Source organism: Molossus molossus, unplaced genomic scaffold (genome assembly GCF_014108415.1).
Source record: "Molossus molossus isolate mMolMol1 unplaced genomic scaffold, mMolMol1.p scaffold_m16_p_27, whole genome shotgun sequence".
Lineage (NCBI taxonomy): Eukaryota > Metazoa > Chordata > Mammalia > Chiroptera > Molossidae > Molossus > Molossus molossus.
Genome location: NW_023425363.1, coordinates 2,777,120 through 2,798,153, shown reverse-complemented (window position 1 = coordinate 2,798,153; position 21,034 = coordinate 2,777,120).

Here is a 21,034-nt window from a genome sequence, read left to right as displayed (position 1 = left end):
AGAATGTTTTTCAGAGGGAAAGAAAATTATCCAAAGAAGATTATCTGTGATTAAGAAGGAATGAAGAGCCCAACTGGTGTGGCTCAATGGGTTGAGCGTCGTCCCATGGACTGAGAGGTCCCAGTTCGATTCCCGGTCAGGGCACATGACTGGGTTGCGGGCTCGATCCCCAGTGGGGGGTGTGCAGGAGGCAGCTGATTGGTGTATCTCTCTCACATCAATGGTTCTCTTTCTGTCTCCCTTTCTCTCTCTCTAAAAATATCAATAAAAACATATTTAAAACAAAGAAAAGAAGGAATGAAGAAAATGGTAAACAGGTAATTAAAGCTAATAAATACTAATCTAGAAAATAATAGTAATAACATCAATAATGTTTCATTTGAAGAGTGAAAGTAATGATAGAACTAGCTAAATGAGAGGTGACTGGATACCGAAACTCAAAATAAAATGTTAGCTACTTGAATCTATCAGACAACCCGAAAGAGCATTTTAAATTATCCCAGAATTTTAGAGACAGAAAATCTTACAGTATAATCACCTATGTTAACAATTTTAAGAAGAAAACTACATGGTCATATCGATACATGTTATGCAAAAGCTTTTGAGGGGAAAATCAACACTTGACCCTGATTTTTTTTTAAATTGTTGAAAGTATTACAGATGTCCCCATTAACCCCCTCCTCCCTGTTTCCACCCCCCTTCTGCTTTCCCCAACCTAATGTCTGTATCCACTGGTTGTGCATATATGCATATATGTTCTTTGGTTTCTCTCTTCCCACCCCTCCCATCCCCCATCCCTCTGAGGTTTGCCAGTCTGTTCCCTACTTCCATGAGTTTTGATCTCTTTTGGTCAACAGCTTATTTTGTTCATGATGTTCCATAAATAAGTGAGATCATGTGGTACTTGTCTTTCTCTGACTAGCTTATTTCTATCAGCATAATACTCTCCAGATCCCTCCATGTCATCTCAAAGGTTAAGAGATCTTTCTTTCTTACAGCTGCATAATATTCCATTGTGTAAATGTATCACAGATTTTTTATCCACTCATCTGCTGATGGACACTTAGGTTGTTTTCTGATTGGTATTTCAGGCTTCTTAGGATATATTCCTAGAAGTGGAATAACTGGGTCAAATGGCAATTCCACTTTTAATTTTTTGAGGAGGCACCATATTGTCTTCCATAGTGGCTGCACCAGTCTGCATTCCTACCAGCAGTGTGCTAAGAGTACCTTTTTCTCCACATCCTCACCAGCACTTGTTTGAGGATTTGTTGATGGCCACCATTCTCGCAAGTGTGAGGTGATACCTCACAGTCATTTTAATTTGCATGTCTCTGATGATCAGTGACATTGAGCATTTTTTCATGTCTCCTGGATATTTGTATGTCCTGTTTGGAGAAGTGTCTATTCAGGGCCTTTGCTCATTTTTCACTGGATTGTTTGTGTTTCTGTTGTTGAGTTGTATGAGTATTCTATATATTTTGGATATTAATCCCTTATCTGATGTATCATTGGCAAAATGTTCTCCCAGAGAGTGGGTTCCCTTTTTATTTTGATGCTGGTTTCTTTTGTGGTACAGAAGCTTTTTAGTTTGATGTAGTTTCGTTTATTAATTTTTTCCTTTGTTTCACTTGCCCTAGGTGATGTATCAGTGAAAATTCTGCTACGTATGATGTCTGAGATGTCTCTGCCTACATTTTCTTATAGGATTTTTATGGTTTCATGAGTTACATTTAAGTCTTTATCTATTTTGAGTTTATTCTTGTGTATGGTAGAAGTTGGTAGTCTAGTTTCATTTTTTGCATATACCTGTTCAATTTCCCTAACACCATTTATTGAAGAGACTGTCTTTTCTCCATTGTTTGCTGTTGCCTCTTTTGTTGAATATTAATAGCACATACTATCTTGGGTTGGTTTCTGGGTTCTCTGTTCTGTTCCATTGATCTATATGCCTGTTCTTGTGTCAGGACCTGGCTGTTTTGATTATGATGGCTTTGTAGTACAACTTGATATTTGGTATTGTGATCCCTCCCACTTTGTTCTTCTTTTTCCAGATTACTGTGGATATTTGGGGTCTTTTTTGGTTCCATATATGTTATAACTCACTATCCTAGGAATTCAGTAAAGAAAAACAACTTGTCTTTGAGCTGCCCTAATTAACAGCCTCAGGGACAGCAAGAGAAACAATGGGGATGTTACAGACAGCTTTCACTGGGAATTTGAAAAGTAACATCCTTCAGAAAAAGGGAGGACAGAAATGGCTCCAAGGCCAGAATGTCCTGCATACTCTGTAAATAAAGTGATAGGGAGAAACTAAAGCTCCCTTTACCCCATAAAACTGTAACTGTTAAAAATATATGTATTGCACCTGGCTAACCACTGATATCCGTCTCAAATTTGTTAGTTTTTAAAACTTAGATAATAGAATGAATAGCAGGATAGATGTGTGCTGACCCAGTTCACCCAGTTCCCTTTTGCCTCAGCTCCCTCCCACCTCCATTCCCTCCTGCTTATCGCTAACTGCCTCAGCTTCTGTACACGCAGCTTACTTGCTCTGCTAAACTCTTGAATGACCCCTGCCCTATATAAGCAGCCCTCCCCCTGAGCTGGGGCTGCAGTCCTCCTCTGCGTAGGTTGGCTGCAGTCCCTGCGCAGGTAATAAAGCTCACCTTTAATTCACCCAACTTTGTGTCCCAGTGAGGTTGACTCTCCTGGGTTACAACAATATAAACCTTTGGAGTATGTGTTCTAACTCTATGAAATATGCTGTTGGTACTTTAATAGGGATTGCAATGAATCTGTAGATTGCTTTGGATAGTATGGACATTTAATGATGTTGATTCTTCCAATCCATGAACATGGTATATGTTTCCACTTTTTTTTAATATCTTCCTCTATTTCTTTTCTCAATGTCCTGTAGTTTTCTGAGAACGGGCCTTTTACCTTCTTGATTAAGTTAATTCCTAGGACTTCTGGTCAAGATGGAGGGTAGGCAAACGTGGTATCGTGTCCTCCCACAACCACATCAAAGTTACAATTAAACTACCGAAAAACCCTCATTGAAAACCGCCAGAAATCAAACTGAATGGAATTCCTACAACTACAGAATTAAAGCAGCAGCCACATTGAGACTGGTAGGAGGGGCGGAGGTGGAAGGGCTGGTCCCACACCACGTGTGGTGGATAAAAATCAGGAGGACACCTCGGCAGAGAAGGTCCTCCCTGAGGACTGAGGGGTCCCCATCCCACACCAGACGCCCCGCTCAGGGTTCCAGTGCCAAGAAGAGAAGTCCCCATAACTTCTCGCTGGAAAAACCAGTGGGAACTGAGGCTCAGGGAGGCTGAAGCAGCTGGAGCCCCAGGCAGCTCCTTAAAGGGCCCGCGCACGAACTTATCGGACTCTCTCCCTCTGAGCTCGGAGGGGAGGCAGCTCGAGGGGCGCCAGAGACATACAGGGAAGAACTGAGCTGTTTGGCACTGGAGCGAGGGCTGGAGAGGGGGCTTTCTCAGGGACAAACGTGCTGTCAGAGGCCTTTGTTCCTTTGGTGAGCCCTTCCCTATGGTGGCAGACAGTCACCATATCTGGGACTCCAGCAATCTGGCTCACACTGGTAGCCCCGCCCTGCTGACTCCCTGTGGCCCTGCCCCACCCAACTTTCATGCCCACCCAAGCTGTTGCCAGTTGCTTTACCATAGGATTGGCCTATCTTGGATCCTGCTTCAGGTTTTCCTAAATTCTTTCAAACAAGCAGCATCTGGTCTCAGCTAGCCCCATACCTCTCCTTAAGTAATACACAGAAACAAATACAGAGAGGCAGCCAAAATGAGGAGACAAAGAAACGGGTCCCAAATGAAAGAACAGAACAAAACCCCAATAAAAGAACTAAGCGAAATGGAGACAAGCAACCTAACAGATGCTGAGTTCAAAATACTGCTTATAAGGATGCTCAATGAACTGAGTGAGAACCTCAGTGAACTTAGGGAGGGCCTCAAGAGCATAAAAAAGGACCAGTCAGAAATGATGGATGCACAGTCAGAAATGAAGGAGGCATTAACTAAAATAAAGAATAATTTACACAAATTCAATAATAGAGTACATAAATCCAAGAAGCAAACCATTGATGTGGAATATAAGGAAGCAAAAAATGTCCAATCAGGACAGCAAAAAGAAAAAAGAATTCAAAAAAATGAGGATACTGTAAGGAGCCTCTGGGACAACTTCAAGCATGCCAACATTTGCATCTTTGGGGTGCCAGAAGGAGAAGAGAGAGAACAAGAAATTGAAAACCTATTTGAAACAATAATGGCAGAAAACTTCCCTATCTTGGTGAAGGAAACAGACATACACGTCCAGGAAGCACAGAGAGTCCCAAACAAGATGAACCCCAAGAGGCCCACACCAAGACACATCATCTTCAAAATGCAAACGGTTCAAGACAAAGAGAGAATCTTAAAAGCAGCAAGAGAAAAGCAGTTAGTTACCTACATGGGAGTTCCCATAAGGCTGTCAGCTGATTTCTCAAAAGAAACTTTGCAGGCCAGAAGGGAGTGGCAAGAAATATTCAGAGTGATGAAAAGCAAGAACCTACAACCAAAATTACTCTATCCTGCAAAGCTGTCATTTAGAATTGAATTGATGGCCATATAAAGAGTTTCCCAGGCCCTGGCCGGTTTGGCTCAGCAGTTAGAGCGCTGGCCTGCGCTCTGGAGAGACCCGGGTTCGGTTCCTGCTAAGGGCACGTACCTCAGTTGCAGTTTGTCCCCAGCCTGGTTGGGTCGTGTGGGTGGCAGCCACTCGATGTGTCCCTTTCACGTCGATGTCTCTCTCTCTCTCTCTCTCTCTCTCTCTCTCTCTCTCTCTCTCTCTCCGCCTCCCACTCTATCTGAACAAAATATCGAAAAATGTCCTCGGGTGAGGATAAAAACAAACCAACAAACAAAAAAAAAGAGTTTCCCAGACAAGAAAAAGTTAAAGGAGTTCATCACCACCAAACTGTTATTATATGAAATGTTGAAAGGTCTTTTTGAAGATAAAGATAAAATATATGAACAAACAAAATGGCAAGGAGTACATATCTATCGACAATGGAATCTACAAACAAAATTAACAAGCAGAACAGAAACATTCTCATAAATACAGAGAAAATTTTGTTGGTTGCCAGATGGGAGGGGAGTTGGAGTAATGGGTGAAAAAGGTGAAGGGATTAAGAAGTACAAATTCATTGCTAGACTGCCAAACCTCAAAGGGAAAGGGGTTGGGGGGTGGGAAGAAATAAACCAAAGAACTTATATGCATAACCAATGGACACAGACAACAGTGTGGGAAAAGGCGGGAGGGGGGCAGGAGTGAGGAGGAGGAGGGTCAATGGGGGAAAAATGAGGAACATCTGTAATACATTCCACAATAAAGATTTAAAATAAATAAATAAAAAAAATTTTTTAAAAAAGTTAATTCCTAGATTTTTTATTTTTTTTGTTGCAATGATAAATGAGATAATTTTTTTCTTTTTCTTTTGTTTTTTTAGTTTCCCTTCTGAGTGTTCATTATCTGTGCACAAGAATGCCATTGAGGCCTGCCCAGTTTAGCTCAGTTTTCAGAGCATCAGCCTGCAGACCAAAGAGCTGCAGGTTCGATTCTGATCAAGGGTACGTACCTCGATTGCAGTTCGGGGTCGTGCAGAGCCAACCACTATGATGTGTCTCTCTCACATCAATGTCTGTCTGTCTGTCTCTCTCTCTCTCTTCATCCTTCCTTCCTACTCTATCTGAAGATAAATAAAAAAAAATATCCTCTGGTGATGATTAAAAAGAAAGAAAAAAAAGAATGTCATCGATTTCTGGGTGTTAATTTAGTATTATTCTACTTTGCCAAATTCATTTATTAAATCTAGTAGATTTTTGATGGAGTCTTTAGGGTTTTCTATGTACAGTATCATGTCATCTGTGAATAATGACAATTCACTTCCTCCTTTCCAATTTGGATCCCTTTTAGTTTTTCTTCTTGTCTAATTGCTGTGGCTAAGACTTCCAATACTATGTTAAATGAAAGTGGCAAAATGATGGGCAACCCTGTCTTGCTCCTGTTCTTAAGGGAAATGCTTTTAGTTTTTGCCCACCGAGTATGATGTTGGCTCTAGGTTTTTCATATATGGCTTTTATTATGTTGAGATGTCATCCTTCTATCCCCACTTTGCTGAGCATTTTTATCAGAAATACGTGCTGGATTTTGTCAAATGCTTTTTCAGGGTCTATTGATATGATCATAAGATTTTTTTTTCTCTCATTTTGTTTATGTGGTGTAATCACATTTATTGACTTAAAAAATTGTACCAGCCTGCATCCCTGGGATGAATTCCACATGGTCATGGTGAATAGTTTTTAAAAATATATTGCTGGATCTGATTTGCTAATATTTTGTTGAGGATTTAGGCATCTATGTTCATAAGGATATTGGCCTGTAGTTTTCTTTCTTTGTAGTATCTCTATCTGGTTTTGGAATTAGGATTATGCTGGTCTCACAGAAAAAGCTTGGAAATTTTCCTTCCTCTTGAATTTTTTTGAAATAGTTTGAGCAGACTTTTAAAATTCTTAGTAATTAGACATAAAAGAAAACTTACTTAATATGACAAAGAATATTAATATCTAGTGAAGATACAGTGAGAACATTCCCCTAAAATCAAACCCCAAACAAAAATGTCCTATTTAACTTTAATAATCAACACTGTAGAGAAAGTGTGGTCAATGAAAGACAAGAAATAAGAAGTACAAACGTTAGAAAGAGACACATATTGTTTCCTTATAGAAGATGGGATTGTCTTCCTAGAACAGCTAAACAAATCCATTGACAAACTGTTAAAACCGTTTAGTATGGAGGCTCAGCTTCACATCTAGTTTTGGCTACCCAATTAAAGGCGCTTGCTTTGACAGTGAATTATGAAAAGCTATTTTCTGTAGAGAAAGATATTAGGATTGACAAGCTATTGCACCCACACACACACACACATTTTAAATGTTGAAATAACATCGTGTTTGAAACTGGATAATGAAAATCTTCTGAAACCAAAATTTGTTCTGAAGAGTTGACTTGTGACTACTCAAAATCACTATCTCTTGCCTCCAGCTATGGCAGTCACTAATGGATAAGCATGTCAACCAGCCCAACATAATTCTTCCAATAGAGGGCAAGGAAGAGCACCTTCACAGTAACGTTTTTTTTCAAACCAAAAAATGCTTATTATATAAACTTGCATATCAGCAAACGGAGCTCCCACAAAATAAAACTAAGACATTCAGGGTCAAACTTCCTTTAAAAAAATAAGCACATAAAACTAATTTTACCTCTAGGTATTTGAGAAGAGGGTTGTTTCTATTGCACTCCTGTCGGCCTCGCAACCGGAGCCACCTCTGCCTTCCAAACGGTCCCCCAGGGCTCACCAGGTGCAGTGCGCTGTGACGCCGCCCCTCACCCGAGACCCGCAGCCCGAGCCCCTCCCGGGTCAACCCGGGACAAGAAGAGGGCCGGAGCTCTGTGGACGCGGAGCATGGCCACGGGCTACTCGATGTCGGATACCACCCGGCAGCCCAGGAGAGCCGCAGGTAGGGCGCGGAAGGTACCCCATTGCCCGGGAGCCCAGGCCCGAACGCCCACGCACCTGTCCCACCACAGCGAAGCCTGGGGGCGCCTCTCAGGCCGCAGTCGTTGGGTGTCCCCTGGTCCTCGCTCCTGGGCTCCTGCGCCAAGACCCAGGCCGAGCGGGGAAAGGACGCCCACCTGCCGCTGCCACCTGCGGCACTGGTCTCGCCGGCCCGGGCTGGGTGGGTGAGCAGGACAGGGCTGGACGTTGGTCCCGGGCGGGAGGCAGGACTCGCAAAGCGACGGGGATGGGGGGTGGGGGTCCGGGAAGAGGGGGAGAGCCGGGGCCACCGCGGTGCCGAATGCCGCCCGCCTTCCCTCTCACAGGGACTGTCCTGCATCCCCGCGCCCCGACCCCCGGGCTCCCGCGCTTGTCCGCCGGCCGGAAAGACGACGAGACTGCGGCGTAGAGCAGCCGGCGGCGAGCGCGGCTCCTACTCACCGGCCTCGTAGGGCTCCCGCGCTCAGGGATGCTCGGCGAAAAGTCCTAGGGATGCTCCCGGCGCCCGGAGCCTCCTCCAGGGGGCGGCGCGAGCCGCGCGGGGCGACCTGGGAGATGTAGTCCCGGGACTTCTGCGGCTTCCCCTCCGCCGCTCTCGTCCGCCGGCTGGGGTGGTCGGCCTTTGCTTCTCCGTCCTTCCTCCACCTCCCTCAAGGGTCCCCCTCTCAGGGCTTCAGAAATGTTGGAGCGCCCCGTCAAGCCCTGGCCCGCCTCCTCGCCTTCTCAAAGTGTGGTACTGGGACTGGTAGCTTCAGTATCATCTGGCAACTGGGTAGAAATGCAAATTCTCCTACCCATCCGGCTATTTAGTTTTTACAAAAAATGCTGGGTCTTGTCCTGGCCGGTTTGGCTCAGCGGTTAGCGCATGGCCAGAGGACCAGAGAGTCTCAGGGTTGAGTCCAGTGAAGGGCACTTATCTCGGTTGTGGTTGGTTGGGTCCCTGGCCCCAGGGCCACGTAGGAGGCAACCAGTTGGTGTGTCTCCCCCCCCCCCATCTGAAGATAAATGGGAAAAAATAAAAAAAAAAAAACATCAGCATGTTTAGATATTTATGAAGAGAATCCACTTGAGAGGGAGCTACTGATTATGTAGGAGAGAAAAATATATTTCATACTGAATTATTTCTGAGAATAATGTACATATGTAAGAGAGAGGTAGAGTGGCAGGTACAGCTAGAGGGATGAACCTAGACTAGGGGTTCTCAACAGACCATTTGGACCCAACCCCCACCAAGGCATATTTGGCAGCGTCTGGAGTCATTTTAGCTGTCACAACTGGAGATGCTACTGGCATCTAGTGGGTAGAAGCCAGAAATACTGCTAAGCATCCAATGCACAGGACAGCCTCCACAACAAAGAGTGATCTGGCCCCAAATATCATTAGTGCTGGGTGGAGAAACTCTGGCCTAGACAGCAACCAGCTCTCTGTTGTAAAAAGAGGGAAGAAAGAAGAAGGGCAAAGGTTTGGTTTTGTAGAAAAAGTCTAAGGGGTTTTCTCTGGAAAGGAAGAGAAGGAGTTGTCCGGGAGGGTACGCAGGGTGTGTGTGTGTGTGTGTGTGTGTGTGTAATGCTGAATCATGGGATCTAAGCTGATTATGAAGAGAGGTAGAGAGAAAAGAGAGAGATGAATGGTTGGAATGAAGTAGTAGGTTCAATAGACTGGGAGTTTTCATGGGGGTCAGAGAGTTACTTCTCTTAATTGAATAATTAGAAAACCAAGGTGGAGAGGAGTTTCTGGGAAGAGAATAGGGATGATTGATAATGACCAGGTCAGGATGAGGATAATAGCTAACATGGAGTAGAGGCAGAGCCACCAAGTAGCCCTTTGTGGATTGTGCAGCCCTGGGTGAAGGAGTGGAGTGAACAGAGAGGTCGAAGTCATGCATGTGGATGTAGAAGCCTTTCATACACATGGCAGGACACCCTCTGAATCACTGGGAGTGGTGGCTTCATTGAATAAGAAAGTTGAGCAATATAAGAGTGGGGGTACAGTCAAATGTTTGAAATCTTAAGGAAGCAAAACTTTGGGCAAGAGTGAAGAGGAGGCATAGTCTCACCCTTTAGAAACCAGTGGGCTCAGGTGTTCTCAGATATTTTCAGGGAGTCTATGTTTCAATCAGGGCAGGGATGGAGAAGGAGAACCACTCAGAGCTTGAGAATAGGGGAGAATCAAAGGTGTGGGGCATAAGTTCCAGAGCATTCTGGTTGAGAATGGGAACTGCTTGGGGAGTGGGTTCACAGAGGTATGAAGGAGGACTAAGGAGGGTCATGGGATGAGGAGCCATGAAAAGCTGAATCAGAAGTGGAAAATACACAGCATGGGGGAACATGGGGGTGCAGTAATATCTGACTGATGAAAACAGAGATGAAAATTGAAGACTGAGCCTTAAGACCAGATAATTTGCTTTATAATGTAGGGTCAGGGCAAAGGATTCATCCATCCTGGCCACTGCAGTCTCAGCAACACTCATGACAGCAGATTTTCTAATAATGAAATAATGACTCGCCCTGGCCGGTTTGGCTCAGTATTGAGAGCATCAGCCCACAGACCAAAGAGTCACATGTTTGATTCCAGTCAAGGGCTTGTACCTCGGTTTTGGTTCATCCCCAGCTCTAGTTGGAGTCATGCAGAAGACAGCCAGTCAATGTGTCTCTCTCACATCGGTGTTTCTCTCTCTCTCTCTCCCTCCCTCCTTCCCTCCTACTCTATCTGAAAATCAATGAAAAAATATCCTCAGGTGAGGATTAATAAAAAAGATAATAATGACTCTTAGTTATAATAAATTCCTAAAAAAATATCTAATTTATTCCTGGAATAAGTTTACATGTCATGTTTTTATTAAAAAAAAAAAAATAGAAAGGGCGATCCAAGCTGGTAGCAGAGCATGTGGAAGCTGCTTTCACCTCTTCCTATGTACAAACTGGAATTACAACTAAAATATAGAATAATCAGCCCTAATAATCAACTGAAGACTAGCTGAACAGAAGGCTTACAACCAAGGATTTACAGAAAAAGCCACAAGAAAACTTATAGGAAAGGCAGAGGGGAGAAAAGAATGCCGATCCCATGAGTGGCTGCTGAGATTCTGGAGGGATATTTCAGCTGCAAAGGTTCCTCCTGAGGAGTAAGGGGTCTCAACCCCATGCCGGTCTCCCCGGCCCAGAACTCCAGAGCCAAAAGAGGCATCCATGTAATATCTGGCTGTGAAAACTAGCAGGGATTCTGTCTGCCAGAGAGTGATGATAAACTGCTAGAGACACAGATGTCCTTTAAAAGGCCAAGCGCACACAATTTTGTTTGTAGCTATTCACCCTGGGCTCCAGCGGAGGTATGGCAGAGCGTTCTAGAGTTATGCAATGAGAGACTGGGGTTTGTGGCTCCAAGGCGAGAGCTGAAGGGACAGCCACCAGGCTCTCTCCCACACCGCAGATGCCATCTTTCTAGAGTGGAGCACTCCCCTACTTATGGCATCAGCCTGAGGGAATGCGACAGACCCACCTTCCAAATGCCTTATCAGCCAACCCTGCAGAGGAATCAGCTGCCAGGGCCTGGGGTGTAGAGGTTCTGGTAGACTCAGGAGGTGTCAATGTCTGAGACATGTGGCTCTGGGGTGGGGGCCATTCTCCCCACCTTTCTGTGAGCACACCAGCACCTCCCCCTTACAGGAGATCCACTATCCCTAATGTTCGGGCTCCCAGAAGCCTACCCTCCCGGCTCCTGGTGGCTCTACCTTGCCAAACCTGGGTGCTCCAGGAGGTCCAGGCAGAATCAGGGACAGACTGAGTTGTGGGGTTCTGGGGTATGGCTATTTCTCCCTTGCATGCCAGATGGGTGCAGAGCTCTCCCTTCACACAGCCAAATCATGGTCTGTTTGGACCCGATAAACTCTGCTGGCCTCACCCTGATAACTCCCTGAGACCTCACCCCACCAGCTGGTAGCAGCTGGACTTGGTGTATACCATGGAACTTCTGCTGAGTGGCCGAAAACCAAGCAATGGCACTGAGTTTGAACCTGTATCAATCTGGTGAACGCTACTGGCCACTACCTGGTAACTCACTGAGAAACTACCGCCTGCAACGTGAGTTCTGCCAGAGGTTCTTTCAGTGACTGAGCCTAATGGCCAGCAGGAAGGCGAAAGCAAATGGAAGTGGATCTCAGAATGTCTTAGGACTTTTGCTGACCTGCCCCCAGACCCAGTGCTGGTAAAACCCCACCTTGGACAAGATCCATATATATGCTGTCTATAAAAGACCTACCTTCGAATGAAAGATACATACAGATTAAAGGTATAGAAAAAGATATTTCATGCAAATGAAAATGAACCTACCATGGGACTTCTGCTAAAACTAAAACTGGGTTAACAATAATTATATCAGCCAAAATAGACTTTAAAACAAAGGCTATACTAAGAAGTAAAGAAGGACAGTATGTAGTGATAAAGCAATCAATCCAATAAGAGGACATAACCCTTGTAAACATTTATGCACCCGACATAAGAGAACCAAAATATATAAAGCAAATCTTGATGAATGTAAATGGAGAGATCAGCAGTAATACAGTCATAGTAGGGGGTTTTAATGCCCCACTGACATCAATGAATAGATCTTCCAGACAGAAAATCAACTAGGAAACATCAGCCTGGTGGGAATGCAGACTGGTGCAGCCACTATGGAAAACAATATGGTGTTACCTCAAAAAATTAAACATTGAACTGCCATTTGACCAGTGATCCCACTTTTAGGAATATACCCTAAGAAACCTGAGACACCAATCAAAAAGAATATATGTACCCCCACATTGGTAGCAGCACTATTTACAATAGCTAAGACCCGGAAACAGCCCAAATGGCCATCAGTAGATGAATGGATAAAAAAGCTGTGGTACATATACATAAGAGAGTACTATGCAGCTGTAAGAAAGAAAGATCTCTTATCCTTTGAGACAACATGGAGGGATCTGGAAAGTATTATCTTAAGCAAAACAAGCCAAACAGAGAAAGACAAGTATCATTTGATCTCACTTATTTGTGGAATATAATGAACATAACAGTCAGAGGAATGAGGTAGTCCCAGAGATGTGGAAGTGGGGTACAGACTGACAATCCCCAGAAGAGGGGGGTGGTGGGGGAGAGATAAACCACAGAACTTATATGCATGTATGCATGAATAATGGACATGGACAACAAAGCTGGGGACAGGGCAGGGAATCAGTGGGGGGAAAAGGGGAAACATCTGTAACAAAAATAAATTAATTAATTATATATTAAAAAAAAAAGACACACTAGACCAGATGGGTTTTATTAATTAATTTATCTTTAATCCTCACCTGAGGACACACTTAGAGAGAGGAAGAGAGAGAGAGAGAGAGACATTGAAATGAGAGAGAAACATTGATAGGTTGCCTTCCGTATGTACCCTGACCAGGGATTGAACCCACAAATCAGGTATGTGCCCTGACCAGGAATTGAACTGGCAACCGTTCAGTGCACAGGATGATCCTCAACCAACTGAGCCACTCTGGCTGGGCTAGACTAGATGGATTTAATTGATATCTTTAGAGCATGTCACCCCAAAGCAGCAGAATATACATTATTTTCAAGTGCACATGGAATACTTTCTAGGATAGACCACATGTTTGAACACAAGACAATTTCAATAAATTTAAGAAGACTGAAATTATATGAAGCATCTTCTTCTACCATAATGGTATGAAACCAGAAATCAACTGACAAAAAAACTGAAAAACACTCAAAGCCATGGAAGCTAGATAACATGTTACTAAACAATGAATGGGTTAACAATGAGATCACAAAAGAAATCAAAAGATACCTTGAAAGAAATGAAAATAAGGACACAACAACTCAAAAATCCATGCAATGCAGCAAAAACAGTCCTAAGGGGGAAATTAATAATAGTATAGGCCTACCTCTCCTAAAGACTCCATCAAAAATCTATTAGACTTAATAAATGAATTTGGCAAAGTAGCAGGATACAAAATTAACGTCAAGAAATCGATGGCATTCTTGTACATCAATGATGAACTCACAGAAAGAGAAACTGAAAAAACAATCCCATTTACCATCGCGCCAAAAAAATTACGATACCTAGGAATAAACTTAACCAAAGAAGTAAAGGACCTATTTGCAGAAAACTACAGGTCATTGAAAAAAGAAATAGAGGAAGATATAAAAAAGTGGAAGCACATACCCTGTTCATGGATTGGAAGAATTAACATCATTAAAATGTCCATACTACCCAAAGCAATCTATAGATTCAATGCAATCCCCATCAAAATACCAATGACATATTTCATAGAACTAGAACAAATACTTCAAAAGTTCATATGGAACCAAAAAAGACCCCGAATAGCCACAGCAATCTTGAAAAAGAAGAACAAAGTAGGTGGGATCACAATACCAGATATCAGGTTATACTACAAAGCGACTGTAACCAAAACAGCCTGGTACTGGCACAAGAACAGGCATATAGACCAGTGGAACAGAACTGACAACCCAGAAATGGACCCAAGGCAATACGCTCAATTAATATTTGACAAAGGTGGCAAGAGCATACAGTGGAGTAGAGACAGCCTCTTTAATAAATGGTGTTGGGAAAATTGGACAGCTACATGCAAAAAAATGAAACTAGACCATCAACTTACACCATACACAAAAATAAACTCGAAATGGATAAAAGACTTAAATGTGACCCGTGAATCCATAAAAATTCTAGAAGAAAATGTAGGAAACAAAATTTCGGACATCATACGGAGCAGAATTTTCACTGATACATCACCTAAGGCAACAGAAATAAAGGAGAAAATGAACACATGGGACTACATCAAACTGAAAAGCTTCTGCACAGCAAAAGATACAATCATCAAAATGGAAAGGCAACCCACTGTATGGGAGAACATCATTGCCAATGATGTATCAGATAAGGGGTTAATCTCCAATATATAGAGAGTGCTCATACAACTCCACAAAAGGAAGACAGAGAACCCAATTAAAAAATGGGCAGAGGAGCTGAATGGACACCTCTCCAAACAGGACATACAAATGGCCAAAAGACATATGAAGAAATGCTCAACATCACTAATCATCAGAGAGATGCAAATTAAAACAACAATGAGGTATCACCTCACACCTGTCAGAATGGCCGCCATCAACAAATCATCAAACAACAAGTGTTGGCGAGGGTGTGGAGAAAAGGGAACTCTAATACACTGCTGGTAGGAATTCAGACTGGTGCAGCCGCTATGGAAAACAATATGGTGCTACCTCAAAAAATTAAAAATTGAACTCCCATTTGACCCAGTGATCCCACTGCTGGGAATATACCCTAAGAAGCCTGAAACACCAATCAGGAAGAATATATGTACCCTCATGTTCATAGCAGCACTATTTACAATAGCTAAGATCTGGAAACAGCTCAAGTGTCCACCAGTAGACGAATAGATAAAAAAGCTGTGGTACATATACACAATGGAGTACTATGCAGCTGTAAGAAAGAAAGATCTCTTATCCTTTGAGACGACATGGAGGGACCTGGAAAGCATTATCCTAAGTGAAAGAAGCCAAGCAGAAAAAGACAAATACCACATGATCTCACTTATATATGGAATATAATGAACATAACAGTCTGAGGAATACAGTAGACCCAGACACATGGAAGTAGGGCACAGACTGACATCCCTCAGAAGAGGGGATGGGGGGTGGGGTGGAAAGAGATAAACCACAGAACTTATATGCATGTATGCATGACCAATGGACATGGACAACTAAGCCGGGGACGGGGCGGAGGTGGGGTGGGGTGGGGGGTGCCAATGGGGTAAAAAGGTAAAATATCTGTAACAAAAAAATAAATTAAAATTCATATAAAAAAAAAAATAATAATAGTATAGGCCTACCTCAAGAAACAAGAACAATGTCAAATAAACAATCTAACTTTATGCTTAAAGAAACTAGAAAAAAATAACAAAGACCAAAGTGAGTACAAGAATGAAATTATAATTAGAGTACAAATAAACAAAATAGAGTCTAAAAAAATACAAAAAATCAATGAAACCAAGAACTGGTTCTTTGAGAAGACAAACGAGACTTATAAACCTTTAACTAGACTCATGAAGAAAAAGAGAGAGAGAACCCAAATAATTAAAATCAGAAATGAAAGAGAAGAAGTAATGGACACCAAAGAAATACAAATTATTGTAAGGAAATATTACAAACAACTACATGCCAAAAAATTGGTCAATCTGGATGAAATGGATAAATTACTAGAAACATACAAACTTCCAAAAACTAAATATGGAAGAATCAGAAAATCTGAACAGACAGATTACAGCTGAAGAAACCAAAGCAGTAATCAAAAAATCTCCCAACAAACAAAAGTCTTGGACTGGATGGCTTCCCGGTGAATTTTATCAAAAATTTAAAGAAGAATTAACACCTATCCTCAAACTATTTCAAAAAGTTCTAGAGGAAGGAACACTCCCAAACTCATTTTACAAGGCCCACATTATTATAATTCCAAAACCAGATAAAGACCCTACAAAGAAAAATAATTATAGGCCAATATCCCTGATGAACATATATTGTAAAATATTCAACAAAATATTAGTAAATCAGATCCAGTAATACATTAAAAAATTATACGCTACGATCATGTAGGATTTATCAATGCTTGGCCTTTTGGCTAAGATCAAGTAATCTAGTGGAATTTACTTTAGGGATGCCAAGGTTGGTACGATATGCACAAATCAATAAAGGTAATACACCACATAAACAAAATGAAGGATGAAAATCACATGATTATATCAATATATGCAGGAAAAGCATTTAACAAACTCCAGCACCCATTTATGATAAAAGTTCTCAGCAAAGTGGGAATAGAGGGAATATACCTCAACATAACATCATATATGAAAAACCCACAGCCAAAATCATACTCAATGGGCAAAAACTAAAAAGTTTAAGATCAGGAACAAGACAAGAATGTCTGCTTTCATCACTCTTATTCAACATAGTACTGGAAGTCCTAGCCACAACAATAAGACAACTAAATAAAATAAAAGGCCTCCAAATTAGAAAGAAAGGAGTAAAACTATCATTGTTTGTAGATGACATAACACTGTATAGAGAGAACCCTAAAGATTCCACACAGAAAAACTACTAGAACTGATAAATGAATTCAGTAAAGTAGCAGGATACAAAATAAATATCCATAAATCATTTGCATTTGTATATGCCAATAATGAACTATCAGAAAGGGAAATTAAGAACAATCCCATTTATAATTGCATCAACAAATAAATAAAATACCTAAGAATAAATTTAACCAAGGATGTAAAAGACCTGTACTCAGAAAATTCTATACAGAAAAAAGAAATAGAGGAAGATACAAATAAATGGCAGCATATACTATGTTCATTAAAATGTCTATACTACCCAAAGTAATTCATAGATTCAATTCAGTTTCTATCAAGATACCAATGGTGTTTTTCAGAGAACTAGAACAAATATTTCAAAATTTCTTCTGTGGAACCACAGAAGACCCTGAATAACCATAGCAATCTTGAGAAAGAACAAAGTTGGAGAAATCACGCTACCTGATATCAAACTACAAGGCCATAATAATCAAAACAGCATGGTACAAGCATAAAAATAAACATATAGATTAATGGAACAGAATAGAGAGCCCAGAAATAAACCCATGCCTGTATGGTCAATTAACATTTGACAAAGGAGGCAAGCACACACAGTGGGGTAAAGACAGTCTATTCAATAAATGGTGTTGGGAGCCCTGGCCGGTTTGGCTCAGCGGTTGGAGCGTTGGCCTGCGGTACAGAGAGACCGGGGTTCGATTCCCGCTAAGGGCACGTACCTTGGTTGCAGTTTGTCCCCGGCCCTGGTTGGTCGTGCGGGTGGCAGCCACTCGATGTGTCCCTTCACATCGATGTTTCTCTCTCTCTCTCTCTTCCTCTCTCTCCCTCCCGCTCTATCTGAACAAAAAATGGGAAAATGTCCTCAAGTGAGGATAAAAAATAAAATAAAAAAATAAATGGTGTTGGGAAAACTAGACAGATACATGCAGAAAATAAAACTATACCACCTTCTTACCCTATATACAAGAATAAACTCAAAATGGATTAAAGATAGTGAGAGTTTAAAAGTTTCCAGGAGTAAGGGTCTTTGTTTTTTATTATGCCATTAATTTTTAGTTTTATTTCATTTGTGTTCAGATCAGAGATCAATGTTGTCTGTACTACTTTGCATTTTTTAAATATTTGAGTTTTCTTTGTGGCCTAAAAGAGGGTCAATTTTTGTGAATGTTTTAAGGAACTGGAAGGGAATGCATATTGTTTTCTGTCTGCTGATTCTGATATCAGCAGGTCTTCAGTATCCTTAGATGTATTTTGACCTTATGCAATCTGAGAAGTAAATTGAAATTTAACTATTATTGTGTTTTTATTTCTCCTTAGTTTTTTGGAGTCCTTTATAAATGATGATGCTATGTTATTTGTACATAAATATCCCTCTTATGTTGTTATAAATTGTCCCTTTTCATTGTAAGCAACCTCCCTCCTCTCATTTAATGTTGCTAACCTTTACTCTGAATTTGAGCTTGTCTGATATTATGACAAGCCTGCCAAATATACCTTTGCCCTTTCTTTTCATCTTTTCTGATGCCCTTATTTTAGGGTAAATCCCTGAATACAGCCCTAAGTTTTGCTTTGTGACTAAAACTGCAAGTCTTTTTTCTCGGAATAAATTAATATAGCCCCATTAATGTTATTATTATTTTTTTAATCCTCACCCGAGGACATCTTTTTGTTTGTTGTTCAGATAGAGTAGGAGGAAGAGAGAGAGAAACACCGACGTGAAAGGGACACATCGAGTGGTCGCCACGCGCATAACCCAACTAGGGCCGGGGTGCAACTGAGGTGCATGCCCTTAGCGGGAACCGAACCCAGGTCTCTCTGGACTGCAGGCCGATGCTCTAATCGCTGAGCCAAATTGGCCAGGGCCCATTAATGTTATTTTATGGTATGTTTTCATAGCCATTTCAGTGCTTTGTTTTAATAACAAAGCCTCTCTTATTATGGGCTTTGTGTTTGCCATGCTATGTTTTAAGTGTGTTTCTTCTGATCATTTGGAAGGTTTATAGTTTTATTTAAGCCATATAAAAGCCATATGCTTTTATACCCATAACTTTATATAATCCCTCAGTCCTCTATTTCCTCAGACTGTTTCTGTTGATTCCCTGTGCTGAAAAAGTTTTCCTTTTTGCTCTACCCCTTCTCCTTCACCACACCCATTGTCAAATGAATTTTTTAGTGTGTGTTTTAAAATTTTTTTATGTTTATACATACTTCTATTTCTTGATTTTAAAATCAGCTTTAAATGAGATATATACATATATATATATATATATATTTATCCTCAACCGAGGACATTTTTCCATTTTTTGTTCAGGTAGAGTGGGAGGGAGAGAGAGGAACAGAGAGAGAGAGAAACATCGATGTGAAGGGACACATCGAGTGGCTGCCACCCGCACGACCGACCAGGGCCGGGGACAAACTGCAACCGAGGTACGTGCCCTTAGCGGAAACCGAACCCAGGTCTCTCTGGACCGCAGGCCGACGCTCTAACCGCTGAGCCAAACCGGCCAGGGCTTAAATGAGATATTTTGATCTCTTACATCCCTTTACTTTTCCTTCTCATCCCAATTTTTGCTCATTATACTATTTTTGCAGTACTAGGTTTATAAATCATACATTCTGCTCTGTAACCATAACCCGTTTGTTTCCATCCTAGCCCTGCAGTTAAGCAGATTGCAAATTCCTTCTAGTTATTCCCAAAATGTTTCTCCCCACTCAATTTGTCATAGGTCACATCTTGTGACTTCACCTTACAAAGATCTTGTTTTAGCAATTTTAAGAAGAATTATGGAAGTGATAGTCTCTGAGTTTTTCATGTTCAAAATCTTTGTTGCCTTTACTTGAAAAGCAGTTTAACTGAGTATAAAATTCTTGGGTAATACCTGATTTCTTGGGGAATGTGTAAGATTGCTTCATTGTCTTCTAACAGTGAGTGTTGCCATAATAAAGTCTGAAAACAGCTTGGTTTCTTTTTCCTTATAAGTTATTTAATCACCTTGATTGCAATGATTATTTCTTTGTCTATGAAAGTTATAAATTTCACTGTTATACATGTTGGAATTACCATCCTGGGCTGATATTTCCTGGGACACAGTGCATTGACTTTTGATTCAAGTCTTCCTTTTATCTGGTCATTTTTAACTCTGTAAATATTTGTTCTAATACATTATTCCTATTATATTTCCAATGTTTAATTCTAGGGTGTATAACCACCCTCTTCCCATTGTTCCTAGCAAGGGTTTTACCCATCACACTCCGCCCTCACCTTGGTAGTGAATCTGGCTGGCTCCTCCCGAGAGACCCAGCTTCCTCCTGTCTCGTCTTCAGTGCGTGTGTCAGCCTCGCGAGGTCTGGACTCTCACCTGTCTCTCAGCTTCTATTAAAGATGGTGCTTATGTTTGTATCTCACATTCCTCCTTCCTGTTGGGTAATTTCTGAAAGAAGAGTGGGGAATTCCAACTTTATTTCACCATGTCTAAGCCAGATTCCTTTTCAACCCTTTTTTTCAGACAGTTCTATTATTGTAATGTCACCTATGTTGGGTGACCACACCATCCACGTCCAAACCAGGATACTGTTTGAGTGAAGGAGGGTGGTATTAATATAAGCCAGTACTTGTATTGTAAACTGGGATTATCTCTGGGAAAGCAGGATAATGGTCACCCTACATTTTTTTTTTTTATCCTCACCCGAGGACATTTCTCGATATTTTGTTCAGATAGAGTGGGAGGGAGAGAGAGAAACATCAGCGTGAAAGGGACACATCGAGTGGTCGCCACCCACATGACCCAATCAGGGCTGGGGACAAATTGCAACCAAGGTACGTGCCCTTAGCGGGAACCGAACCCCGGTCTCTCTGGACCGCAGGCCAACGTGCTAACCGCTGAGCCAAACCGGCCAGGGCTCACTCTTTTCATTGTTCCTCCCTCTCCAGGAGTGTTGTACGTCCCTCTACCATCCCTCCGGGATCCCCACACCAGACAGGTATTAGGTGGGGTAGCTCAGGGCCCCAGCCCTTAGACTTATTAAAGGTGTTGCAGATGCAGTCGCTAAACCAGAGTTGGCTTAGCTCAGTTCCTGTCCTCGCACCTCCCTGAATGGGCCACTTCACATGAACTGCAAACCCAGGCAGAGGTGGGCAGCAGCTCTTCCTTTCAGGAGTCAGGGATCCCACTGCAGGCTCTACCGCCCCTTCTCTGCTGAAGCAGTTTTAGTCCTGTTAACCAGAGTCGAATCCCCAG